This window comes from Cervus elaphus, chromosome 23, assembly GCF_910594005.1.
Source record: "Cervus elaphus chromosome 23, mCerEla1.1, whole genome shotgun sequence".
In the NCBI taxonomy this organism is placed as follows: Eukaryota; Metazoa; Chordata; class Mammalia; order Artiodactyla; family Cervidae; genus Cervus; species Cervus elaphus.
In genome coordinates this window covers 19892954-19919992 of record NC_057837.1, presented here as the reverse complement: position 1 = coordinate 19919992, position 27039 = coordinate 19892954, and the positions used below count along the sequence as shown (strand labels likewise).

Genomic DNA, 27039 nt, shown 5'->3' with positions numbered 1-27039 from the left:
AGGTTATAGCTGCACCTCTGGTTATCTGCGGCTGGAGGGAGGGGGTAGCTGACTTCTTTTTCTCCAACTGTAAACTCTGCCAAGCCTGGAGAGTGAGAGGCCAGTCTGGCAGCTCCTGCTGAGGTGGAACTTTTTCCCTTGCATCTTTGTCTTCCCTTCCTTGGTTTCACACTGGCTTCCCCAGCTTTTTCGTATTCCTATCTGACCTGTCACCTAATTTCTATCTCTTCTTCCCCTTTGAGTATGGCTGTTTCTCACAACCTCCTGCCATTGACTTTCTTCTTTTGTTTTTCATGCCTGTCGCCTCTCCCCCGACTCCAGGGCTTCAAGCTGTGTGTGCATGTGGATGACTTTCTAGCCCTCTCCAGCGCAAAGGTCTAGCTCTGTGCTGCTGCTGATCTGTTGGGAATCTTGACTTCCAACATTCTCCATGTCTCAAAAGCAAAATCGTCTCCAAGCAAATTCCCCTCCCTCTGACTTCCTTGTTCTTCTCAGCTGCACCGCTGTTTCCCATCCATCCAGGCTGCCTGTCATCTTCGGCTGCGCCCCCTTCCTTACCCTCGGCAGCAAATCTGCCGCCAAGTCCTCATATTCTGCCTTCATGGCGGTTTTTCTCTTTTTCTTTTTTATAATTGCTTTACAGTATTGTGACAGTTTCTGCTGTGCAACAAAGTGAATCAGCTGTGAGAATACATATATGTCCTCCCTTCTTGAGCCTTCTTCCCGCCCCCATCCCATTCCCCCAGGTCATCACCGAGCACCGGGCTGAGCTCCCTGTGCTATGCCGCAGGTTTCCACCAGCTAGCTATTTGCACCTTGTAGTGTATGGGCTTCCCTGCTGGCTCAGACAGTAAAGATTCCGCCTGCAATGTGGGAGACCTGAGTTAGATCCCTGGGTTGTCAAAATCCCCTGGAGAAGGGAAAGACTACCCACTCCAGTATTCTTGCCTGAGAATCCCCATGGACAGAGGAGCCTGGCGGGCTATAGTCCAGGGTGAGTCAAAGAGTCGGACACAACTGAGCGTCTAAGCACAGCACAGCACAATGAATATATGGACTTCCCTGGTGGCTCAGATGGTATAGAATCCACCTGCAATGCAGGAGACTCAGGTTTGATCCCTGAGTTGGGAAGACCGCTTGAAGAAGGGGACAGCGACCCATTCCAGTGTTCTTGCCTGGAGAATTCTATGGACAGAGGAGCCTGGCGGCCTACAGTTCATGGGGCTGCAAAGAGTCAGACATGACTGATCAACTAACACTGTCACTTTCAGTGTATATACATCAGTCATCATCACCCAATTTGTCCGACCCTCTCCTCCCCTCCTGGGCCCACATGCTTGTTCTCTATGTCTGCGTCTCTATTCCTGCCCTGCAGATGGGTTCATCTATGCCATTTTTCTAGATTCTACATATATGCATTAATGTATGATATTTGTCTTTCTCTATCTGACTTACTTCTCTCTGTACGACAGTCTCTAGTGGTTCATAGTAGCTTTTGAAAAGGCCTCCTCATCTCTATCACAAGTGCTTCACCCTGGTTCTACAACTTGGACTTAATAACCGTTTACATTTTGGTGCATGTTTTTCCAGCCTTTTTTCCCTATCAATATATTAAGCAAAGAAAGAAATATTCATATATTTTTATAGACTAGGATTATACTGTTCACTTTGTTCTGTGGAGCTCAATTTTTTTTAAACTCAGTGTGTGGTGAAACACTTTCTAAATGACTTCATATTCATTCCCACTATTTTGCAAATACTAAGTCCAGTGAGGACTTGGGGTTTTGCCATGGCCTTTTCCTCTTCTTCAGTTAACGGTGACCTAAATTTCCACAGAAGAGGGAGGAAAAGAAAACTTTGCCGAACATACGGCAAATCCTGTCCCTGGTGAACCAGAATCTTTGGATGTTGCCTGACTTAGAATGAATTTTTTTTTTTTTTTTTAGTGCCCACAGTATTTGTTAATCATTTATTTCTTGAGAGACTATTCCTCAACCCAGATACTTATAGTTTCATAGTTCAGGAACACAGGTAAGTGACACAATTTCATGGAACTCAACCCGAAGAAATTATTTATGTTTTAAATCACTTTGAAAGATACCAGCCTTCCTCTTCTCCTCAAAATCTTTCATGGAATCATAATTTCAGTAGAAATCTGCACATGCCTTCTTTCTTGGTTCAGCCACAGAAAACTTACAGAAAGCTGCAACTCCTATGGGGACAATGAATGCTCCAACAAGATGAAATCACAGACCCTTGGCCAGAAGGCCACTCATCTGAGGTTTTGTCAAAAAACTGGACATGGTAGTTTTTCTTCTTGATGGTTCAACAATGACGTTTTTCCAGGCTGATGGAGAAATGGACCTAGAATGAATGTTTGACAAGCGTTTGTGGAACAAGGGCAGGTGATGAGGAAGGAAGGACCACATGTGGGGGTACAGTGCCTGGATGAGTTGATCAGAGCTGTCATCAACCCTGGGCCGGGACAGGTCAGGGGGCCACTTCCCGTGGCTGGCAGAACTTTGATGAAGTCACCTGGCCAGACTGTGTTCCTCCCTTTGCTGAGAAGAGGCTCCCAGTGACCTGTAACAAACTGGTCCCAGTCCAGAGTTTTTCCAGGATGTGGGATTTTCAGTGCTAAAAGAGACTGGTTGCAGCAATTCAGGACAGTTGATCACCCTCCTCAGTGAATCCCACCCTGGGTTCATATTCTCCTCTAAAGGATATGGATTGATTCCAGAAGCTTCAAAACCACCATCTCACCCTTGCAGGGACCTTCAGTGTGATATATGAAAGAGACATCTTCTAGCCAGAATGAGAAAAATAAATGTCAATCATTTTTATACCTCAGTTATTCTTGATTCTCTGTCACTAGTAGCCAACCCTAATTCCTACTGATAGGACTGTATAAAAGTGCATGTGTGTGCTCAGTCATTTCAGTTGTGTCCGACTCTTTGTGACCCTCTGGACTGTAACCCACCAGGCTCCTCTGCCCATGGAATTGTCCAGGCAAGAATACTGGAGCGGGTTGCCGTTTCCTTCTTCAGGGGATCTTCCTGACCCAGGGATCAAACCACGTCTCTTGCATCTCCTGCATTGCAGGTGGATTCTTTTCTGCTTAGCCACTGGGGAAGTCCCTGTTGTTGTTCAGTTGCTAAGTCCTGTCTGACTATTGCAGCCCCATGAACTGCAACACACCAGGATTCCCTGTCCTTCCCTATGTCCCGGAGTTTGCTCAAACTCATGTCCCTTGAGTCAGTGATGCTATCCAACCATCTCATCCTCTGTGCCTCTTTTTCCTCCTGCCTTCAGTCTTTCCCAGCATCAGGGTCTTTTTCCAGTGAGTCAGCTCTTCACATCAGATGGCCAAAGTATTGGAGTTTCAGCTTCAGCATCAGTCCTTCTAATGAATATTTAGGGTTGATTTCCGTTAGGATTGACAGGTTTGATCTCCTTGCCGTCCAAGCCCATGTATTAAACTACTACTAATTAAATTCATTTGCATAAACTCACCAATTTTATTCTTTATTACTGTGATGTGTAATAGTGAAGTATGTACCCCAAAGTACCATTATAAGTTATATTTTGTGTACAAAACTTAGTTTATAGGTATGCTTGGCTTCTCTTAATAGCTTATTGATTATATGCAGTCATTCACTGACAACTTAAAAACCATAGGAGGACACATTCCTTCCAGTGGGTGAATGGAGGTTCAGGACACCAGGCCCTGATGTTGAATGAGAATAAATAGTGGAACCTCTTTTGAACAGAGTCTGAGAAACAGCATTAACATACTCCTCATGGCCAAAGTGCATTTTATTCAGCCTTTGCTGCACGCAGTTGTTTTTAGAGATGTGGTGTGACCTTTGGCATACCTGCATCTGTGAAATAGTACACCATCCCTTAAATCAAGATTTTGTGGCATTACAAATGCTTGGAGATGGTTTTCAAATTATTATTCTAGGGCTGGTCTGCTTCCTTTCTTTCTCTTAAATAATCTGCTTTAGGCATTGAAAAGGTCTACTCATCCTCGGACATGACTATAGCTAATTTGCTGAGAGCCTCTGAACATAACCCAAGCCTGCTTAGGACATCTGCTGAGAAGTTAAATCATTTTAAGTGGGGGAATTAGGCTAATGTTTTTTGCTAGGGGAAAAACCGTGAATCTTGGTATTCTGCACGAGACTTTTAATGGGGGAAACGAATTATGCTACAGATATACAAAAGAAAAATAAATCTATCTTACTTTATTAGGAGCTTGACACTTTTATTTAGAAAATTTATATTTCCAAATGCTTCCTTCATACATTACAGGTGCATTTCAAATGTTACTCTGTTAGGTTAATAGTCTATGCCTTAAAAACAGATCGGGGTGAAAGTGGGGATTGGGACCACTCTGAAGTAAGAGAGAAGGAAGAGGTTTATCTAATGATAAGATGAATCAAAGAGCATTGCAAATCTTTTTTTTTTTTTTTTTTGCAAAAGCAGAGGAATTCTGATCTGCCTGAAAGATTCTGAATAGAGAAATAGTCCCTGGAAAATTACTTTTGCATCACCACTTACCTTCCCTTTTAACACAGAAAATCTAAATGGGAATTTTATATAATGCACCATCATCCACGATAGATCAGCAATAGATGGACAGTTCCCTATTTGTAGGTTCAATGTTGAATGGTATTTGCCGGGCACTTAGAAAAAACTGGTGAGTTGAGGCTATTGGCTGGTGGCAACATGAGGAATTCTAGCTCAGGGAATAAAAGGCAGCTATGAGGTTCTATTCTGATTGGTTTTCAAATAAGTGCTAGAGTGGGGCTGATGGTGCTAAGAGATGTGGTTCTGAACTAAAATGGCAGAGTTAGCTCTCCTGGGCCCTAATGGAAGCCAAGGTCTCCACACTATAGTTCGCCCGTATTTACTGTGCACCAACCCTACACAGGGGCTTCCCAGGTGGCGCTAGTGGTAAAGAATCCGCCTGCCGATACAAGAGACATGGTTTTGATCCCTGGGTTGGGAAGATCCCCCGGCATAGGAAATGGCAACCTGCTCTAGTATTCTTGCCTGGAAAATCTCATGGACAGAGGAACCTGATGGGCTACAGTCCAGGGGGCTGCAAAGAGTCAGACACAACAGAGCGGCTAAGCATATACAGACAAACATAACACTATGTGATCCATTTTCCCAGGAAGTTGGGGGGAAACATTGCGCACCGTCCACCACTTCTGGCTACAGTCAACCTACCTGTTATATTATTTCAAAACATAAGTAAATGTCTTTGAAGAAAAATGAAACCTGTCTTCCTAATCAAATTGTGCCTTTTTTTCCTCTGCTATTAGCTTTTTTTTTGAACCTCAGTCTCCTACCAAGGAATTCAATAAACTGAGATATTTAAGAAAAATATTTGGAAAGTGTGTCCTTTCAGAAGTGCATGTTCTTCTGGGTGGTTGACTTCTTTATGTTGCTGAACCCCTATGAAAAGGAGTGATTGAGACATCAGCCAGCTGCTCTAGGCTCTTCTAGGACGGAAGATCTGATTAGCCCTCTCTGTGTGTGTGTGGCCAGGAGGCCAGACCCGTGGATAGGAGTCCAGTCCTGCTGTGTCAGACTCTGGGGCCGCTTAGGGAATCTGTTAGCTCATCTATAAAATAATGATGGCAAAGAATGTGAACCACTCACTGAGCCCTTTGTCACTGTGAATAAGCGTCAAGTCCTCCCTTTGTGCCAGGTAGCATTATTATTCTTCATAACGTCTAGCTGGGGAAGGTTGGTGCCAGGGAAGTTTAATCTTGCTCTCACAGAGGGCACCCCAGTGTGACAATGAGCTCATTCTTCCAGAGGTGGACTCTCTCAGCATTTGCTTCCTGACCATGATTCATGGTCCTGAATACCTGTGACCCCCTGGTCCTCCTTCTGGCTGGATTTCTCTACTCAGCTAATTTAGAATGCAGAATTTCATCTTGAGAGAAAGTTTAACATTTATTTCTCTTTACTCACCCTCCCAAGGGTGACTGCAGTGGGGCAGTCTTCAGCGGCCAGAGCTTGTTTGCACCGCAACTATATTTATCCAAAGTAGAATGTAAATTGTGCAACATCCTCCAGCCCCTGCCCTCCCCACAGAAGATCTATCAGAAAAAGTAAAGCTCATATTACCCTTAGAAAGAGCTTAAATTGCGTTGTTCTGCTTGTGGTTTCTAGTTTCCTGAGACTTTGAGAAAGTTTGACCTAGCTTTTCTTTCTTTTTTCTTTTTTTCCCCTTTTTAATATATTTTATTGGAAGGAGAGAATGCTCTTGTCACTAAGCAACATAAATAGGGAAACCACCCGTGGTTGTTTGTTGTATAAACAGTGCAATAATGAAGATAAAGAACTAAAATCCTGACCTTTTTCGATTCTTTCATAAACCAACCTGAAATGCCAGCCTGGTGTCTGAACATGTTAATATAACAGGAGGGACACCATTCATGCCATGAACTTGACCTTCACAAGCAGAGGGAAGAATTCTGGCATAGCAGTTGTTTTATGAGAATGGCCACTATTATTTTTATCAGTAGGTTGGAGGCACAATATACATATAATTTCTACTTTATTCCAGGATTTTGCTTTCTGGTTCAATTTCAAAAGGATACTTGACCAACTACTTTGTGTCTGTCATTTAAAATTTTGTCTGGTATTGTTTTAAGTGCTGGGAGGTACTTAAAGATTGAGAGATATGTGGGCCTGTCTATTTAACAGATGAAAAGGGACAGCTTAACTGGTTTGGCCAATGTCACCACACTGAACAAGCCCCCAGCATGTCACTAGAGTTCATGTGTGTTAGTAAGCAAACCTTGGAAAGCCTAAATAACAAATCTCCCACAATAAAGTCTCTTTTCTGAAGTGGGTGGTAAATTTTGACATAAGAACACAAAAAAAGACTTTAATCTGGTATTCAATTCCATAAATACTTATTGAGGGGTCATCATATACAAGTAGAAATAGCTAGCAGAAAAATAAAATCTCTTGAGTTCTTTGGGCTTTCCAGGTGTCGCCAGTAGTAAAGAATCTGCCTGCCAATGCAGGAGACGTAAGAGACCCTGCTTCGATCGCTAGGTTGGGAAGATCCCCTGGAGTAGGAAATAGCAACCCACTCCAGTATTCTTGCCTGGAGAACCCCATGGACAAAAGAACCTGGTGGGCTACAGTCCATGATGTCGCAAAGAGTCGGACACCACAGAGCACACATGCACGTGGACACACTTGAGATCTTAGCACGGTCTTTGGGGAATGGACGTCTCTCCTTTGCTTCAACACTTGCTTGTTTCCATTCATTCCTTCACGAAGTCAGTCATTCACTCACCCAATAGACATATCACTGAACATATCCTATGGGTTAGGTACTGACTGGGGCCCTGAGATAACAGATTCTAAACAGGTTAGTGTCTACTTCAATTCAGGGAGCTTAAAACCAGATGAGGGAGGGTCAGACCATTTCGGTTGGATGGGCAACATTAGCACAATGTGCAGGACGTTCTGGAAGCACACACACACAAATGTATATCTCATGCAATCCCAGGATGGGATGGTGATTTAAGAGTGCTTTCTGGAAGAGGTGATCTGAGCTGGGCCTTATCAGAGGGAGTTATTTATGTGGATATTGTAAAGACAGGATAGGAAAAGGCTTCCCAGACTGAGAGTGTAGCAAACACGAGTGCTCAGTCAATTCAGTCAAGTCCAACTCTTCTACGACCCTGTGAACGGTAGCCTGCCAGGCTTCTCCATCCATGGGATTTCTCCAGGCAAGAATACTGGAGTGGGTTGCCACGCCCTCCTTGAAGTGATCTTCCCACCCAAGGACTAAACCTGTGTCTCCTGCGTCTCCTGCGTTGGCAGGAGGATTGTTTACCACTGAGCAGTGGGGAAGCCCTTAGCAAACATAGAAGCTGCCAAATAAGAAATGGTGGGTGTACTGTATGTATACACAGCCCTGAGACAGTGAGCTAGAGAGGCAGAATCAGGCAGTTGCTGAAAGCCTGCTGTATCCAGAACTCACACAGAGATTTTGACTGAAGAAGGCTCTGTCACTGTATGTCAGTGATTCCAAAGGGGGACGGGACAGTGGAGAACTACACACTGGCTCTTCCGTCTACTGCCCGTACCTCACGTGGCCACGTCTAACTCCCAAGGGGACACGAGAGTGCAGTCCTCCTGTTTGCACAGAAGTAGGAGAAATCGAACAGCTATGATAACCATAACAAGTGATATTATCAGAAAAATTAAAAAGTTAAAGCTCCTCTGCTTGATGCATGTGACCCATTTTTATTTTATCTGATTTACCGTAACTCTGCCACAGAAAAGTAAGCTCATTTTCTTCGGTCATATTTCCAAGTAATTCATTTTGGAGGGCACACACGACAGAGTGCTGTGCAGAATAAAAAAATTTTTTTCGATGTGACTAGTTTGCCTGAAGTGATCATCTGATTCCACCTATTTTATAAAGTGTGTTCACACTATTTTACTAAAACTTTGGGACTGTGGTCTCCCATTTTTCATGCATGTACAAAAGGATATCCTTGCACATCCAGTCGGTCTGCAGTGAGGATGAGCGCACATTGGTAACCACGTATCTGCCAGGGGATTATTGCCCAGTATTGATGAGAAAGTCAGTGGAGCAAATTAAGCCGAGCCCATTGCTTTCCTCGGATGGTTCACAGCCTGGATCACACAGGATTTGTCGGGACCTGAAGGCTCGTGTTACACTGAGTGGCCCCTGGGGAACTGCTTCTTCTGAGGGGCATTTTGCTGCACCGGCATCGCCTAGACAGAGGGGACCAGGAGGAGAAGGCTGCTGTAGGGCGCAGCCCCATGGAACTCGTGCTGTCGGCTGTGAGAATGCTGTCCTAATTAGAAGGACCCCTCCCACTTCCTGAGGGGACAGTTGTACTTCCCTTAAACAGTGGTTTGTTTTTATGTCATGGACACTGTGAACGCCCCCTTTGACGTCCGTTGGAGAACACAGCATCCACCTTGCCATCCAACAGCTGTGGTGAAGAATTCATTGTGGGAGGCACATTGCCATCATCCCTGGTTCCATCTGTGTTACTTGCCTCACTTCCTTTCTTCTGTTCGTCCCTATTTTATAAACAGTCTTTTGCATTTTATAGTTTTTCTTTAAATCATTTTTGGAAAAAAAAAAAGGTGGAGGGAAAGAGTCTTATTTTTTTTATCATTGACCTCCTTCTTGCTGAGTGTGGAAACACAAAAAAACTCAATTAAAGGTAATTCAGCCTCTTTTAGTTAGATGAAAGCTTTCTCTGGGAAATATTTTGTATTTCCAAGTATAGATTTACACTGAGGGATTTTTCTCTCATCTTAAGTGATCTCTCTCTCCCCCACTGAACCAGTGAAACAGCTCAGTCATGTCTGACTCTTTGCAATGCCATGGACTGTAGCCTACCAGCCTCCTCCATCCATGGAATTTTCCAGGCAAGAGTACTGGAGTGGGTTGCCATTTCCTTCTCCAGTGGATCTTTCCGACCCAGGGATCAAACCCAGGTCTCCTGCATTACAGGCAAACGCTTTACCGCCTGAAGCCCATCTTTCCTCAAAAAGCGCCTAGGAGCAGAAAGAAATTGTGGGGGTGGGTGGGAGAAGTGGGCGTTCATGTGTGTGTGTGTGTGTGTGTGTGTGTGTGTGTGTGTAGACAATGAATCCAGTGTTGTATTGAGTCAGAACTAGCTGTGAATAATCCAGGAGGCAGCTGGCTTTCTGACTTGAAAGCCCAACAAGGTCTAATGAGGGCTTCTTTCTTGATTTGTGAGCTGACCTAATTCTGATTACTTTCGGAGTTTACCGCTAGAGGAAAGAAGCTGCCATCTTTGTGGTACCTGTTCATCTTGAAGAGGATTAGGGTTTCTCCAGCTGCCAAATGAAGCCCTTTTTCTCCTCCCCTCATTTTTAGGTTACTGATCCATATCTCAAAGCTTTAGAAAAACTTGTCTGTGAAAGCCGTTTTAAAGATTAAAAATACAGTTTAGGTTAACACGCATTAACACTTCAGCACAGCAATGTCTTACTCCCTGGGGGAAACTGTCCAGCGCGGACAGCATTCAGGGTGAATCTGGACACAGGCTTGTTGGTGAGGGGCTGCAGCGGGACCCTTCCACAGCAAGGGTCAAAGCTGTTTGCTCAAAAGGGGCAGTTTGAGAAAAGGAAGAAGAAGGAAAGATTAGAAGGGAAAAGCAAGAGTTGCTGATTCTATTGAGCTTCTGAGGATGGTAGACTGACCCTAGGGGATGCTTTTTGGGTGAAACTGGGAGGCTTTTTGGTAAGAAGATGTGTTCCCCCTGCGACAGAGAGAAAAGGAGATGACGTTATACCTGAGGAGTACAGAGCCGAGTGAAGGCCAATTCTTGGAGGCATCCATGCTCCATCAGTTCCTTGAAGGAACCAAATCTGCTTTCTCTTTCAGCCCCAATCTGAGCCAGACTCTGGCATGAAGTAGATACCAGGGGCTCTGTGGAAGTAGGATAGACTACCTTTGGTCTTTTGGCAAGTGGTTTCCATCAAGTCACAGCGAGTCTCATGTCTGGAGCCCTCATACAACAAGACTTTCTGTAAAGCGTTTGCTCATTATTTACTGAGCCTGTCAAAGTGTTGGCTGCCTCCAGGGCTCTTGGGGGAGCACACATATGCCAGACTACTTCTAGGAGAAAGACAAGCAAGAGATAAATTTGCTACTCATTTTCAGGACTGTCACTGTGAGAGCATATTTGCTATTTGCTCCCTTTCTGCTGAGGCTCTGGGAACAGGGAAAATACCATTAAGAAATAAATGCAGGGCTTTCCTGGTGGCTCAGTGGCAAAGAATCTGCCTGCCATTGCAGGAGACACAGGTTTAATCTCTGGTCTGGCAAGATCCCACCTGCCGTGGAACAACTAAGCCCTTGTGCTCCAACTACTGAGCCCATGTGCTCCAACTAGAGCCTGCATGCCCTAGGGCCCATGCTCTGCAAGAGAAACCACTGCAACAAGAAACCCACACACAGCAACTAGAGAGTAGCCTCCACTTGCTGCAACAAGAGAAAAGTCCACACAGCAACAAAGACCAAGCACAGCAGAAAATAAATAAATAAAGTTCTAAAAAATAAAAAGAAAAAGAAATGCACCATCAAAGTGTCCTAGCCTGGATGTTATGAACTGTGTATCCTGCCAAAAGTGTAAATGTAGTCTCCTCTTGTTTGAGTTTTCCAGGTAATGACTTAAACTCCCACATCCTGTGTTAATGAAACCTAATCACTTCCTCTTGAGCTTTACCCTCCTGAGCCTGGAATGTGACAGACCTCGGGGCGGAGTTTGCTGTGGAAAGTCAGTCCTCTGCATGATGTGATGCTACTCCAATTTGCAGTGAGGTCCTGGTGGCCCAGATCCCTCTATGGGCGGCCCTGGACCTTCCAGGACCACGATCCCATTGTCATCAAAACTGAGACAAGACCATCCCACACTTCACACTTTAGTCCTCTAGGTTGTGATTCTTCCTGTTTGGCTCATTTAGCAGCCAGCTCCTGGGGGCCAGCAGCCGCAGGAGCACAGGTCAGGACTTCCTGGGCATCTACTCTTTTCACATGCACTCTTGACCTACACCAGGGCCTTCACTAAACAGGAAGTTCAAGATTCTGGGCATTGCAACAGTGCCTGAGACAGCCATGGTGCTTCTCCTTGAGACAACCCAGTGAGAGGATGGATTTCTAGAGAGAGAGAGTGAGAAACGAGCTGAGACCAGGCTAACCCGTGGAACACCAACGTGGAAGGAATGGTCAAGGAAAGACAAACCTTCAAACGAGACTGAAAGATGTAGGAGAAAATTTAAGAGGTTGCAGGAGATAGGAAAAATAGTTAAAACAATATGGTCTATCTACAGGGAATATTATGCTTTAACAAGGAGGAATGGCCAGCATTGATAGACCCTGTAGAGGGCTGAAGATCAGGACAAATAAATACCCATTGCATTTCATAATAAGGAGGTCGTGGGTGCAAATCCTGGTGAGAATAGTTTTCAAGGAATCGTGGCATAACTACTCAAGGACTAAGTGGAAGGTGAAGAAATGGACATAGTGAGTGTTGATGCTTCCTCGGGCTTCCTGTGGAAGAGATGACATTGTTGTTCTTGTTCAGTTGCTAAGTCCTGTCTGACTATTTGTGATCCCATGGACTGCAACCCCACGGACTGCAGCACACCAGGCTTCCCTGTCCTTCACTATCTCCCAGAGTTTGCTCAAACTCATGTCCATTGAGTCCTCTGTTGTCCCTTTCTCCTCCTGCCTTCAATCTTTCCCAGCATCAGGCTCTTTTCTAATGAGTCAACTCTTCACATCAGGGAGTCAAAATATTGGAGCTTCAGCTTCAGCATCAGTCCTTCCAGTGAATATTTTAGGGTTGATTTCCTTTAGGATTGACTGGTTTGATCATCACCTTGCTGTTCAAGGGACTGCCAAGAGTCTTCTCTAGTACCACAATTTGAAAGTGTCAATTCTTCAGCGCTCAATCTTCTGTACGGACCAACTCTCACATCTGTACATGACTACTGGAAAAACCATAGCTTTGACTATACAGACATTTGTCAGCAAAGTGATGACTCTTCCTTTTAATAAATAGGCTGTCTAGGTTTGTCATAGCTTTCCTTCCAAGGAGCAAAGATCTCTTGATTTCATGGCTGCAGTCACTGTCCACAGTGATTTTGGAGCCCAGGGAAATAATATCTGTCAGTTTCCATTTTTCCCCTTCTATTTGCCATGAAGTGATGGGACCAGATGCCACAATTTTAGTTTCTTGAATGTTGAATTCTAAGCCAGCCTTTTCACTCTCTCACCTTCAGCAAGAGGCTCTTTAGTTCCTCTTCACTTTCTGTTATTAGAGTGGTATCATCTGTTTATCTGAGGTTGTTATTTCTCCTGGCAATCTTGATTCCAGCTTGTGCTTCATCTAGGCCAGCATTTCATATGATGTACTCCACATATAAGTTAAATAAGCAGGGTGACAATATACGGCCTTGATGTACTCCTTTCCCAGTTTTGAACCAGTCAGTTGTTCCATGTCTGGTTCTACCTTACTCCTTGAACTGCATGCAGGTTTCTCAGGAGGCAGGTAAGGAGGTCTGGTATTCCCATCTCTATGAATTTTCCACAGTTTGTTGTGACCCACACAGTTGAGGGCTTTAGTGTACTCAATGAAGCAGAAGTAAATGTTTTTCTGGAATTCTCTTGCTTTTTCTATGATCCAGTGAATACTGGGAATTTAATCTCTGGTCCTCTGCCTTTTCTAAACTCAGCTTGTATATCTGGAAGTTCTCGGTTCACATACTGCTGAAGCCTAATTTGAATGAGTTTGAGCATTACCTTGCTAGCTTGCGTGTAAAATGAGAGCAATTAAACATTTTTGGCATTGCCCTCTTTTGGGATTGGAATGAAAACTGACTTTTTTCCTGTCCAGTGGCCACTGCTGAGTTTTCCATATTTGCTGGCATATTGAGTGCAGCACTTTCACAGCATCTTCTTTTACAGTTTTAAATAGCTCAGCTGGAATCCCATCACTGCCACTAGCTTTGTTCATAGTAATGCTTCCTAAGACCCACTTGACTTCACATTCCAGGATGTCTGGCTCTAGATGAGCAACCACACCATTGAGGCTATCCAGGTTGCTAAAACCTTTCTGTACAGTTCTTCTGAGTATTCTTGCCACCTCTTCTTAATCTCTTCTGCTTCTGTTAGGTCCTTGCCATTTCTGTCCTTTACTGAGACCATCCTTACACGAATGTTGCCTTGGTATCTCTAATTTTCTTGAAGAGACCTCTAGTCTTTCCCATTCTATTGTTTTCCTCTATTTTTTTTTTTTTTTTTTTGCATTGCTCACTTAGGAAGGCTTTCTTATCTCTCCTCGCTATTCTCTGGAACTCTGCATTCAGTTGGATAGAGACAGAATGACGGATGGACGAGGATAGCATGTCAAGAAGAAGAGCTTTTGTTTGGTGTTTGCTCCTTAAGATGGGAGCATCTGCAGTACTTTCAATACTGATGGAAGAGAGTCAAGTGAGGAACAGATGCGGGAGAGAGAATATTCAATAAAGAGGGTTCTGTTCCCTTCAAAGGGAGTTGAGATTGGGGATGGACGGGTAAGGCAGAGATGCATTTACGGGGGTGGAGGTGTGTCTTTGTAGTAGGAAGGAAGGAGAAGGTTGTATGTTTGGTGTGTGGAAGTTGAAGCAGTTTCAACACTTTGGCTAACAGGAGACAAAGAATGAGGTGTCGGACAAAGGGCTGCATTTATGACATTAACATGGTTAGTTCTGACCCCAAAGCAGAGGCTTGTGGATGATGTTTCTCGACTGAGTCCCAGTCTCATCAGTGAGCTGGTTGATTTTGAGCCCTCTCTTCAGATCTGTGAGACAAATTCCGAATTCCATGCTTGATCTCTGACTGTCGTGTCACCTGACATGTGATAAGAAATAGTTTGGACTTTTTACTTTGTAAATTCAGCTTGAAAACTGTTTACAGGACACCGTCAACAAGCCAGGATTTGGGGATATGAAAGGAGTAATTAATGTTTCTGCCTTCAAGGATCTTGTCCCCCTAGTGACATAAAATGCATTTCAAAGGGAAGTTGACTGTTTAGAATGACTTTTAGATGATCTGCTGCCTTTGAATATCCAGTTCAAGATTACTTTTGACAAATAAAAATGAAAAGTAATAGCTTCTTTGGGAATACTGTGCTCTATTAAGATGAGCAAACTAGGACAAAATTAATTTAATGAATTTATGTAATAATTAATAATGAAGCATCTCTGTTTTATCTAGTGCTTTAACTTTCAAAATGCTCTATAAAAATGCTTTTATTGTTGCTCTTTATATTACACAGACATTTTCAGATACATTACTTTAATATTTTATAAATTATTTAGTAACCACAACATTAATCTTTAAAGTTAATTCTCTTTTTGGCTATGACATGTGGCATGTGGAATCTTAGTTCCTCAGCCAGGGATCGATCCCATGCCCCTCACATTGGAAGCACAGAGTCTTACATTTGACTGCTGGGGAAGTCCCAAAATTAATTCTTAATACTTACCATTGGAAGAGAAAGGAAGGATTAAAAAGATAGCATTTATTTTGTACCTGTAATATGCCAGGCATCTTATATGTATAATTCAATCTTTACAAAACTCATGATGCTAATGTTAGCCCTATTTTATAGACAGAGAAGTAGAGGGGCAGATCTAGACTGAGGCCATTTAGCTGCGGCAGGGGGTGGATGTCTGGGAATCGAACTCAGGTCTGCTGATGCAGTAGCCTTGATACTGTGTAATGTTTTCTTTGGGGTTATTAAAATAATCTCTGCATCTTGGCAGCCACACTCTGACATGGATAAGAGCACAAAAAAGTTAAGAGTCTCATCCAGGTGGTGGCCAGGTGTATCTCTGGCTTTTAGTCTGCCCCCTCCCATGTTGTGACTCTGAGTCTCCCCACCGGGCATTACCTATGGCAATGGGCAGGAGAGTCTGCAGGCACTCAGGAGAGCCCCAAGGGTCTGACCTCCAGGAGCCGGTTATTTCCTGGAGAATCTGACTCTCTGGCTTGTTAATTTATAGCATCTGCATTCCTGCTGTTTTATGTTTGACAGACGCTAATATTCAAGCTTCCTTCATTTTTTAGAAAATAAACAGGAGAGTCAAAGGGAAAAATTAAAGTAAGAGGTTCGTTAAGGGTTGGGGGAATAGTGACAGATTGTGGAATTTTAGGAAGAGTCAAAGTTGATAAATGACCTGAGGGACAGATTGATGAGGAGAAAATGTAAAAACAACAATAACAATTAACGAAAAAACAAGCTGAATCTCTACATTTCTTGAGCAGGATGGGGAGTAAGTGTGGTCCTCTCTGAAGGCAAGTGCCAGCAGTTTCGAGGTCTAAGCTGTTCAACAGATAATTGTGAAATGATACTTAGACTGAACTTGAAAAGAGGCTCACCTGAAACCTGAGAGGACTTACTCATCTTCTAATGAACTGGTTGTAAATGACTAAGCAGATTATGCTGTGTCCAACTCAGTCACTCAGTTCTGTCCAACTCTTTGCAACCCCATGGACTGTAGCCCACTAGGCTCCTCTGTCCACGGGGATTCTTCAGGCAAGAATACTGGAATGGGCTGCCATGCCCTCCTCCAGGGGGTTCTTCCTGATCCAGGGACAGAACTTGCGTCTCTTATGTCTCCTGCATTGGCAGGCGGGTTCTTTACTACTAGTGCCACCTGGCAGGCCCTGAGAAGGCTTTCACTCCACAGAAAATTACCATTAATTGGAGTTTCCCTACTTTAACTAAAGTGAAGTGAAGTGAAAGTCGCATAGTTGTGTCCGACTCTTTGCGATCCCATTGACTACACAGTCCATTGAATTCTCCAGGCCAGAATACTGGAGTGGGTAAGCCATTCCCTTCTACAGGGGATCTCCCCAACCCAGGGATTGAACCCAGGTCTCCCGCATTGCAGGCGGATTCTTTACCAGCTGGGCCATAAGGGGAGACCCCCTACTTTAAAATAGGTGACAATTCTGGCATCTACTGAGCTAACGTCTGGCCTGTGCTGCCCTGGACCACACACTGAAGCAGCCCACTCCTACCTGAAGACCTTCGTCTGTTCTTCCCAGATTCCCAGGCTTTCCAGAAGTCTGGGTTCTCTGTCCCCCTGGGACCCCCAGGCTGGGCTGTCTCTTGAGTATTTCCAGCACCCTTCTTTCAAACATGATTCTCACTTGTCCTGTTTCCCTTGATTTTCCTTTATAATGAACAGCAATCTCTCTCCCTTCCAGCTCAGTAACATCTCACTTATCTAGGAATATTTACATTTTACTTACTTTCTTTTCCCCCCGCTCTCTTTGGCTGTATTTCATGGCATGTGGGATCTTAGTTCCTGGACCAGGGATCAAATCCGAGCCCCCTGCAGTTGAAATGTGGATTCTTAACCCCTGGACTACCAGCGAAGTCCCAGGAATATTTACAGTTTAAACAGGTATGTTTACTTGCCCTCTCCTTTGCAAAGGAATCAAAACCTCAACCTAGAAATAGTTTCAAAGGGGAGACTACCTTGATCTCTCCCACACTGATTTTCTCAAATACAAATCCCAGCCTCTGATGCCACATGGTTGTACCTTGTGGCTGGGAGGTGGGATTAGGGGAAAGTTGTCACTTTCAGTTTCAGTAATGGAAGTTGGGCCTGCTTCCCACCATGGTCTAACTGGGGAATTCCCCACACAGACAATAGGGTCTTTAAACTATGTATATATCTATGTGTTAGTCGCTGAGTCATGTCCAACTCTTTGCAATGGCATGGACTGTACCCTGCCAAGCTCCTTTATCCATGGAATTCTCCAGGCAAGAATACTAGATTCTCCAGGGAATACCTTCTCCAGGGAATCTTCCTGACCCAGGGATTGAACCCAGGTCTCCTACATTACAGGCAGATTCTTTACTGGATTGATAAATAGTACATAAAAATCATCTATAAAATACAACCTATAATTCTACTTCAAACACAATATATAACTATGTATAATATACATAACATAATATGCACAGCATAATATAGCAAATAGTTTGTCTTATTTCTCCTTTTGCTTAATTTCTCTCTTTCCCAGTTATTATTTGCTTGAGCATTTGAAATTCATTAAGTCATAGTTACTAGAATAAATACTATTACTTTTTAAACAGGTGGTTAGAGAGAAGGCTAAAGTAATATTTTTAATGATATATTTGGAGTCTCTTTTTGTAATTGTGTTCTGTTTCTGCCAGTGTAATGAGGAAATTGAAAGTCGGCTGGATGTCATTTTAAGCTGCTAATCACTCTCATTTCCCCATTTTATTTTTACAAGCCTATTTCATCGCCTATTTCAAGACATTAGGTAGACATATTTAATTAAATCATCAATGAATGATCAGAAAGAATGAAAACAGTAGAAAACAGAAGAAAAGGTTTTCCAAAAAATGAGAGATAAATTAATAGAAGAATAGGTAGGAAAATTAATTGGTGAATGAAACAGAAAAGCCTCAATCAAGTACCTGATTAAAAAGCCAGGCATCTGAGGAGTAAACCTTGCGTCTTCTATCTTTTCCCATCCATCAGTCCATTCATCCGTGCTACATGGGTGGCCTCTCCACTTGGCTATTACGGATTTAGGAATAACCGTTCACACAGTTTTGTTTTTGTTTTTTTTTGTTTCCCATTGACTGTATTCTTCACACTGTACATTTCAAAACCTGTGATGTATTTATTCTGCAACTGGAATTTTGAATGTCTTAATCTCCATCACCTATTTCTTTTCTTTCTACAACACCCTCCCCTCTGACCAATACCTGTTTGTTCCCTGTATCTATGACTCTGTTTTGTGAGTTCATTTGTTTTGGTTTTTAGATTCCACATATAAGTGAAATCATGTGGTATCTGCCTTTCTCTGACCTATTTCACTTAGCATACCCTCAGATCCACTTATGTTGCTGGAAAGGGAAAGATTCTATTCTTTTTTGTGGCCAAGTAATATTCCATTGTATGTTAGGTGTGTATGTGTATCTTTTTCACCCATACATCTATCCATAGACAGTTAGATAGCTTCTATAACTTGGCTATTATAAATTTTATATGTATATATATATATATATGTATAGTGTTTTTGTTAACTTTGGGACAATACCCAGAAGTGAAATCACTGGATCATATGGTAGTTCTATTTTTAAAGTATTTTGAGGAACTTCTATACTGTTTTACATACTGATTGAACCAATTTACTTTCCCACCAACAGTGCACAGGGGCCCCTTTTTTCCACAATCTTGCTAACACTTGTTATTTTTTGTCTTTTTGATGACAGCCTTTCTGACAGGTGTTAGGTGATATCTCATTGTGGTTTTGATTTGAATTTCTTTGATGTTTAGTGATAGTGAGCATCTTTTCATGTGCCATTTTTTCAGAAAAATGTCTATTCAGATCCTCTGCCCTTTTTTAAATTGGGTTGTTTGTTTTTGATGTTGAGTTGTATGAATTCTTTGTATATTTTGTATCACTTTTTCATAAGACTGGCATCATTATCTATTCTGTTAGTGGAAATGGTCTCTATCCACCCATATGTATAGAGAGGTGAATTGAAGACCCACTTTATATCAGATCTACTTAACAGAGAAGAACTTCATAATAACTTTTGCCAACATCACATTCCATAGAGCTTGGAAAACCCAGTGCAGTGGGGTATCTGCCTTCTCAAGGAGTGAATGCATCTACATGTACATTTGGAATCCATTCATGCAAAAATCATAGGAGAAGACACTATCATACAATACTCACAATTACGGCCTGTGGAGTCTAAGAAACCAGAGTGAAAATTACAGCCCCACCACGTCCTAAATATGTGCCCACAAGCAAATATTCCATCCTTTCTAAACCTTTAAACACCAACCCACAGCAAGGAGAAGAGTCACAGTACTTACCTCGCAGAGCTCCTGAAAACAGTACACAAGCAAAAAACTCTTAGGATGCTGCCTGGCATGCAGTCATTATAATAATTGGACTATGGTTATTAATCCTTTTATGATCTATAATTTTATTAAAAAAGTTCACATATCATTTTCTCACTGGATGCTTACTACAGCCTATGTTGTAGACATTTTTAGTATTACTCTTTCATGCATTTTATAAAAATTACTTAAGTTCACATATGTTGAAATAATTGATTAAAGTCCCTCAGGCTAGTATTTGGTGAAATGGGAGTTTTAACTTAGGTCTTCATAGTATAGGACATTTTCCTGGAATGTCGTCAGCCAGTTATGTAAAAAGTTGATGATGTCACTGTGTTTTGGAATCTCAGTTACACATTTCATGTGAGCACACGTTGGAACTTCTGGATTAAAATAGAGCTTTAGATCTCATAATTTAATAATGTAGAGCCTGACTACATGGTTATTTCTTTTTAAAAATGGCAAACATGACATAGCAACTGAACAACAACTGAAAGGCTGACGAACAATTGAAACATTAAACTGTACATGTATAAAATGTACAAGTATGTATACACACATGAATCCATTAGTACCATCGACATAAGGTACACTTTCATCACCCCCAGGGTTTCCTGGGTCACCCTTTCTTTTTTTCTCTTCTTGTCTCTCCTCCATCTTCAGGCAACCACCGATCTACTTGATATCACTATACAGAAGTCTGCAGTTTCTAGAACTTTATGTAAGTGAATCATATAATATTACATTTTGGGGGGTTCTGGTTTCTTTACTCAGTGTGATTATTTTGATATTTACACATATCAATAACCCACTCTTTCTTACTTACCTATAGCCTACTCTCTTAGCGATGCCTACAGTCATTTACCCATTGTTCTATTGCTGGACATTTGAAATGTTTCTCCTTTGGGCTACTATGAAGAAAGCTCTAAGGACATTGATCTACAAGTCTTTGTCAGTTATCTGAATACATTTCTTCCCATAGGAGTTGAATGGCTAGGTTATATGTCTGGGTAGATGTGTGTTTAACTATGGAAGAAACTGCCTCACTGTTTTATTTTCTTCTTAAAAAATATTTGTTCATTTATTTGTCTGCATCGGGTCTTCATCAAGTCATGTTGGATCTTCCGTTGTGGCACATGGACTCTCTAGTTGTGGCACACGAGCTTAGTAGTTGCAGAGCGTGGGTTCCAGAGCTCATGGGCTTCAGTATTAATAGTTGCTCCTTGGCATGTGGGATTTTAGTTCGTTGATCAGGGATTGAACCCATGACCCCTGCAATGCAGGTAGATTCTTAACCACTAGACCACCAGGGAAGTCCCTGCTGCACTGTTTTCCAAGGTGGTTTTACCATTTTCCATTCCTACCAGCAGCAGATGACAGCTTTAGTTTCTCCACATTTTTGCTGACCGACTGTAGGTCAGTCTTTAATTTTAGCCATTCTAGTGGGTGGTCATAGTATCTTCCTGTGGTTTTAACTTGCATTTCCCCAATGAGTATCTTTGATGTACCTAAATGCCACCTATCTTCTTTTCCAAATTGGGCCATTTGTCTTCTTAGTGAATTATAAGGCTTCTTTCTATAGCCCAGATATAAGCCTTCTGGGGTGGGGAATGTTTGTGCAAATATTGTTCTCTCAGACCGTGACTTACTTTTTATTTATGTGAGAGTAGGCATAGGAATTTCATTCATCCTGAGCCCTTTCAGCCTCAGGACACTCTGTTCTTTTTTTTTTTTTTTTAACTTTTTATTTTGTATTGGGGTATAGCTGATTAACAATGTTGTGATTCTGGTGGACAGCAAAGGGACTCAGCCATACATACACATGTATCCGTTCTCTTCCAAACTCCTCTCCCGTGCAGGCTGCCACATAACATTGAGCAGAGTTCCATGGCTCCTCCACTGAGAATGCTACATGTGAATTTCTTTCTATGACTTATACACCTAACTTCTTTCTGATTTGACACAATTCTTAAAAGGAAATAATTTATAACAGTTCAAGAATATCAACCTGCTGACTATTTTGTGCTGGAATTTCAGGCATCCTGAACATAGACTCTGGAGTCTCAAATGGTGAGAACAGATGTCAGTTCTGGCTCAGTGCCACTACAGATTCAATTAGTCCTCAGATCCAACCATGCTCCATATCCAGGAGTCTCCCAGAATTCACTTCCTAGGCTTGTCCACCCACCTTGCCCTTCTGAGAGTTAATTCTAAATACAACCTTCCTTATATAAAATCAGTAAGTACTAGGGATGCAGTGTACAACATGATACATACAATTAATCCCACTGGGTTGTATATGAAAGTTGTTGAGAGTAAATCCTAAGAGTTATCATCACATGGAAAATTTTTTTTCTATTTTTTTCTATGTCGTACCTGTATGACATGATGGATGCTCACTAAACTTACTGTGAAAGTCATCTCATGATATATGTAAGTCAAACCATTATGCCGTATACCGTAAACTCATACAATGCTATATGGCAATTATATTAATATCTCAATAAAACCTGGAGGAAAAAAATGTAGCAGTTGCCTCCTCAGGACAGAGGAGGCACTTGGCACTTTTTCTCACCGATGGGAAAATTTGAGAGTAATGAAGGCTTTGTTGCCCTACAAGCCTGTTCTGCAATCTTCACGCCTGGCGGGCACTGGGCGTGTCCTGTGGGCACAAGTTCCCCCTTGTTCCCATGTGGCCTCCAGCTGGGCACTGTCATCTGCAGCGAGTCCTTGAGTCATGGGCAGACACGTTCACACTGGTCTTTCTCTCTGCGTGGAATAGTCAATTGTTCCCCACCCATCTGGACGCCGCTCATTGGCAAATTATGGAACCGACAAAATTTCTAATTTTAGTTGCTTATTTCGGAAAAAAAAAAAAAAACCCACATAGGACACCATTATAATCAAGTATAATTTTCTTTTGTAAAACAGAAACTCTGGTCTTTCTGCTTCCAACCCTCCTTTATCGATGTCTACTCCATGGGTGAATCAAGGTCACCTCTGTCTTGCTTCATCCTATAGAAACTAACTGGTTTTCCTGACAACTTAAGCTGTGCATTTTACAGTGAATTTCAGGTTCTGAGAAAGGCCTTTCTAAGAAATGAGTAACTGCAGAGAGAAAGCCTTAAAGAAAAAGCTAGTGTTTGGCTTCCTGAATGGAGAGAGCTTTAATATAAGAGGGTGTGAATCATAGGGAATAAAAATGGGGAGTCGGCAGGAAGGAGTCTTGGAAGATTTTGAAGGTAAATTCCAATTAGAAGATAAAAGAAAAAGAAACCTATTGCTAAAACAAGGTGTGTGATGATCTTTGCAGCTGGGAACATGATTATAATGCAGAGGTGATAATAAAACATGAGTGGTGAAGGGAAACTTTAAAGAGCTGAATGAATGAGGAGGTAAGGTGAAATATTTTAAATCACGTTTAATGAGCTTGAGATAGAAAAAGCCAAAAAGCAGAACTGAAAAGAGCCAAGAGGAAATTTTAAAACAACTTAATACACTTCTTCCTTGTAATGAGGTGGGGGATGGGAAGAGATAGGCGGATCCTTCTCTACAGAGGGCTGCAGTGAGGGGCATTCCAGGCAGATAGTCCAGTAGGTGGGAGGTGGAAAGGAGCGGGGGACTCCCCTTCTGTCTGGCCTCCCAACCCCCCCATGCTGTAGCTGCTTTTCTGCCAGGTTATATACAAAAGTCATTTTTAGCTGTGGCCTCCCTGCACCCTGACTCATGTCGAGTGCGCTGAGCTGTGGCTGGCACACCAGGGTGCAGACTGACACCCCGACATGCCATTGATGGATCACCTATTCGTTTAGTCCTTAATCATAACTGGCAGCACATGCCAGGTGTGTGAATGTGAATGTGCTTTGCTTCACCAGTTGGATTGTAAGCACCGTCAGGACACAGACTATAGTCCCTCCATCTTTGCTTTTCCCATGGCACCCAGCCAATTACTATAAAAAGAGAAAGGGGGACCTTCCCTGGTGGCTCAGTAGTGAACTATCTGCCTGTCAATGCAGGAGACACAAGTTCGATTCCTGGTCTGGAAAGATCCCACAAGCGGTGGGACAACTAAGCCCACGTGCCGCAAATACTGAGCCAGTGCCCTAGAGCTGGGCAGCCACAGCCTCTGACCTCACACGCCCTAGAGCCCCATGCTCCACAACAGGAGAAGCTGCCACAAACAAGAACCCATGCACCTAAATTAGATAGTAGCCCCCACTCGCTGCAACTACAGAAAAGCCCACACAGCAATGAAGATCCAGCACAGCCAAAAATAAATAATTAAAAATTATTTTCCCTCGTGACTCAGACAGTAAAGAATCTGCCTGCAATGCAGGAGACCTGGGTTTGATCCCACGGTCAGGAAGGTCCCCTGGAGAAGGGAATGGCTACCCACTCCAATATTCTTGCGTGGAGAATTCCAGGGACAGAGGAGACTGGAGGGCTATAGTCCATAGGGTCGCAGAGGTGGACATGACTGAGTAACACTTTCAACACTTTCATAGTTTAAAAAAAGAAAGTAACCAAGAAAAACATGCAGGATGGAGACCTCTGTCTCATAGCTGTCAGAGTTTCTAAAGTGTCTTCAGGCAAAAGACCATCCAGATATGGGGCCATCTCCAGAAATTCTGCAGTCCTCAGACTGATTCTGACCATCTTATGGGTCCAGGGACTGAAGAACTGTTGACACAGTTCTGGGTTCCCATTCTTGCATCTAATCAGCATCTGAATGTTGCTGTTTGTCTAAGTGAGAAAGGGACACAGGGGCTGTCTTGTCTACTTCCTTCTTGTTGGGTAATACCAGCTGTTTCTCTAATTGCTGGGTCTTCATCGCAGAGGAGCAGATGGGAAAGGTGGGAGTCACCTGATGGAGTGCCCTGGATCTACGTCTGAATCTGGGCTCCTAGCACATGAGTTTTCCCATCTTTGGGATTCAACAAGGATTTTTCACTTAGCAGTTTAGATACTAAGCATGCCAGGAAGAGCCAATCATGTGCGGGTTAAACTACATAGAAACCTGTGGTGGATGACATGTGCTCAGACGTGTTTTCCTCTGTAACCGGCAGTTCCTTTTCATTATGACTGGGGTCAGTGCTCTCAATGATCAGGTTTCTTTCCAGGTCCACATGTTGGTCTTAGCCCTGAATATTTTGTGCTTGAATTTTTGCTTTCTTAATTTTTGAGTCTCATGCAGTCTTTCCTGCTTTTTTATGAGGGCTTTATTAGCTCAATGCCTCTTCAAAGTGGTACGCGGCCTTCCAGCATTGCCGCGTACACAACAACTGTGGATGCAGATGGTTCTCTTTATGTTATTCCACTCCCTGCCTTGAATTGTACTGTTTCAGCTGTCTCGGTTCTGAACCACAGCACAGACTTGGATGATTGCTGGAACAACAGTAGTGATTGTTGTAGGAAGGTTTGTCTTAGTCAGAGCTGAACTTAGGAGGGTAGATAGGATTCAGAGAGGTGGAAAGGAAGAAGATATATACCCTCCTTCTCAGAGTTGCAGGTGGATCAGAAAGACTGTAAAGAAGAGATCGGAAAAGCAGCCTGTGTCTGGGCTGTGGATCATGAAGGTTTTGCCCTCACCACTGTGATAACCTGGGGGCGGGGGAGAAATGCTTAGGAAGAAGTGAATTGGTATAGAACTTGCTTTTCAAAACCAACACCACACTGGTACCTGTTAGAAAGCTTATGTGGCCCAGAAGGAAGGCACACAGACCAGATCTGGTCAGCCAGGAAGAACCAGAGAAGGTCTGTGAAGATAAAGTGCTTAGGAATTTAGGAGCTGGCTTTGAAATTGCTTCCTGCTCTGGATAGAAACTTAACATTTTCTATGCAATTCCTGTGTTGGTTTTCTCTAAGTAGAAAGACACTAAAACTTATCTGTTCCAGATCAAGGTGATTTCTGTGCACCGCGATCCAACAGCGAAAGGAAATAGCTCCTGGGGTTTGCTCCTAATAATGACTTTACATTCCTAGGGGTCCCATTCAACTTTGGGGGAGAATTAATGCCTTTTAGAAACATACTATGGTGATTTGGCTCAAAGAAAAAAAATAAGCCAGCTTTCTGGGAATTCTAGGATTTTCTTCAGTTTGGCATCTGTTCTAAGTAAATGAAGGTGTGATTTAGAAGTGAAGTAACCTTGTACTCTTAGAACCCTTAGAAGGTTCTCTTCTAAGGTACTCTTAGAACCCTTAGAACTCTAGAACCCTTAGAAGACAGTAGAAAGGGGTATTTTTCATGATTTAGTTCAGTTTCTCTGAAACACCCATACAGACTCTGTTACAGCAGCAAAATGAATGGTTTGAGCTGGAACCTACAGGGAAGACAACGGAGTGAGTCTGGGTTTTGATATCAGATGGCCTGAGCTCGTCCTGCATCCTCCCATTAGGGGCTCCTGTGACGGTCCAGGCTTCGGTGTCCCTCATCCAGAAGTATCAATACTTGTTAGGAGGAGTCACTGAGATGGCACTTTTGAAGTATGTGTTCAGTAAATATACCAATTACTTGAGGACCTATCAATACCTTCTTAGCAAAGCCTTTCCTGGGCTTCCCAGGTGGCACCAATGGTCAAGAACCTGCCTACCAAAACAGGAGATGTAAGAGATGAAGGTTCAACCCCTGGGTTGGGGAGGTCCCCTGGAGGAGAAAATGGCAGCCCACTCCATTATCCTTGCGTGGAGAATCCCATGGACAGAAGAGCCTGACAGGTTACAGTCCATAGGGTCACAAAGAGTTGGACAGGACTGAAGCAACTTAACACACATGCCTGCTTGCAAAGCCCTTCCTGAGAAAGGACTTGGTTTTAACAAGCAATTTAATCAGTGGGAAACATTTTGTACAAATGGAGGATTTAACAAATCCCCAGGTTATTGAGTAGTGTAGGATACACTGTTGCAGTTGGAAGGAAAAGTGCAGGAAGAGGTAAATTGCAAATTCCATACTCCTGCGGAAATAGGAAGTAGGGTCCTTACAGTTCATTATCATGGATTCAGGAGGTTTTTAAAATTCCCAGGAAAGTTCAGAGGAGGGAATGGCTATTAATGTACCTGACCCCAGGCGACCTTGGCCCAGGAAGTTCGCTACAGCCTTCCAGTTGGATCTGGCTAGAGGTCAATTTTTTTTTTTTTTTTTTTTTATAAACAGGCATTAATGTGGGAACTGGCTAGGAAAGCACATGGTCATTGCCATTCTGAATTCTTTTGGAAAGAGTGAGCAGAAGAATTGAATCATTTTGATGAGAGTTGCAAGTTTCAGAAATTAAACCAGTTTCCGTTTCTGGGAACCCAAGCAGAACAGCCAGGAAGTAAGAGAAAGAAATTAGGAAGAAAAGATGGAACAACTGACTGGGTTTCAGTGCAGTCTATTGTGTCAGTCTATACTCTCTATCCCTCCTTAGTATTTCTGTGAGTTTTCGTTCCAATTTTGTTCCAGGAATCTTCTTACAATTTGGGGGTGGGGGTGGGGCATGATCTTACCAATGGACCAATAGTACCAGGTGCCTACTCTGCACCATGTGTCTC

The 27039-nt window shown here is 42.8% G+C and overlaps 2 long non-coding RNA genes across 10 annotated transcripts in view; one reads left to right on the top strand and one right to left on the bottom strand.

Moving 5' to 3' along the window:
* Nucleotides 1-27039, bottom strand: part of LOC122681435 — a 122245-nt gene that overhangs the window by 45626 nt on the left and 49580 nt on the right. The window lies entirely within an intron of this gene.
* Nucleotides 1-27039, top strand: part of LOC122681436 — a 109340-nt gene that overhangs the window by 45772 nt on the left and 36529 nt on the right. For 3 of the 6 annotated variants that reach the window (XR_006336973.1, XR_006336974.1, XR_006336971.1), the window contains one exon: nucleotides 16921-17022. The exons of the other annotated variants lie outside the window; for them this stretch is intronic. This is a non-coding gene — a long non-coding RNA (uncharacterized LOC122681436). The remainder of the gene's footprint in view (nucleotides 1-16920; nucleotides 17023-27039) is intronic. 6 annotated transcript variants of the gene reach the window in all.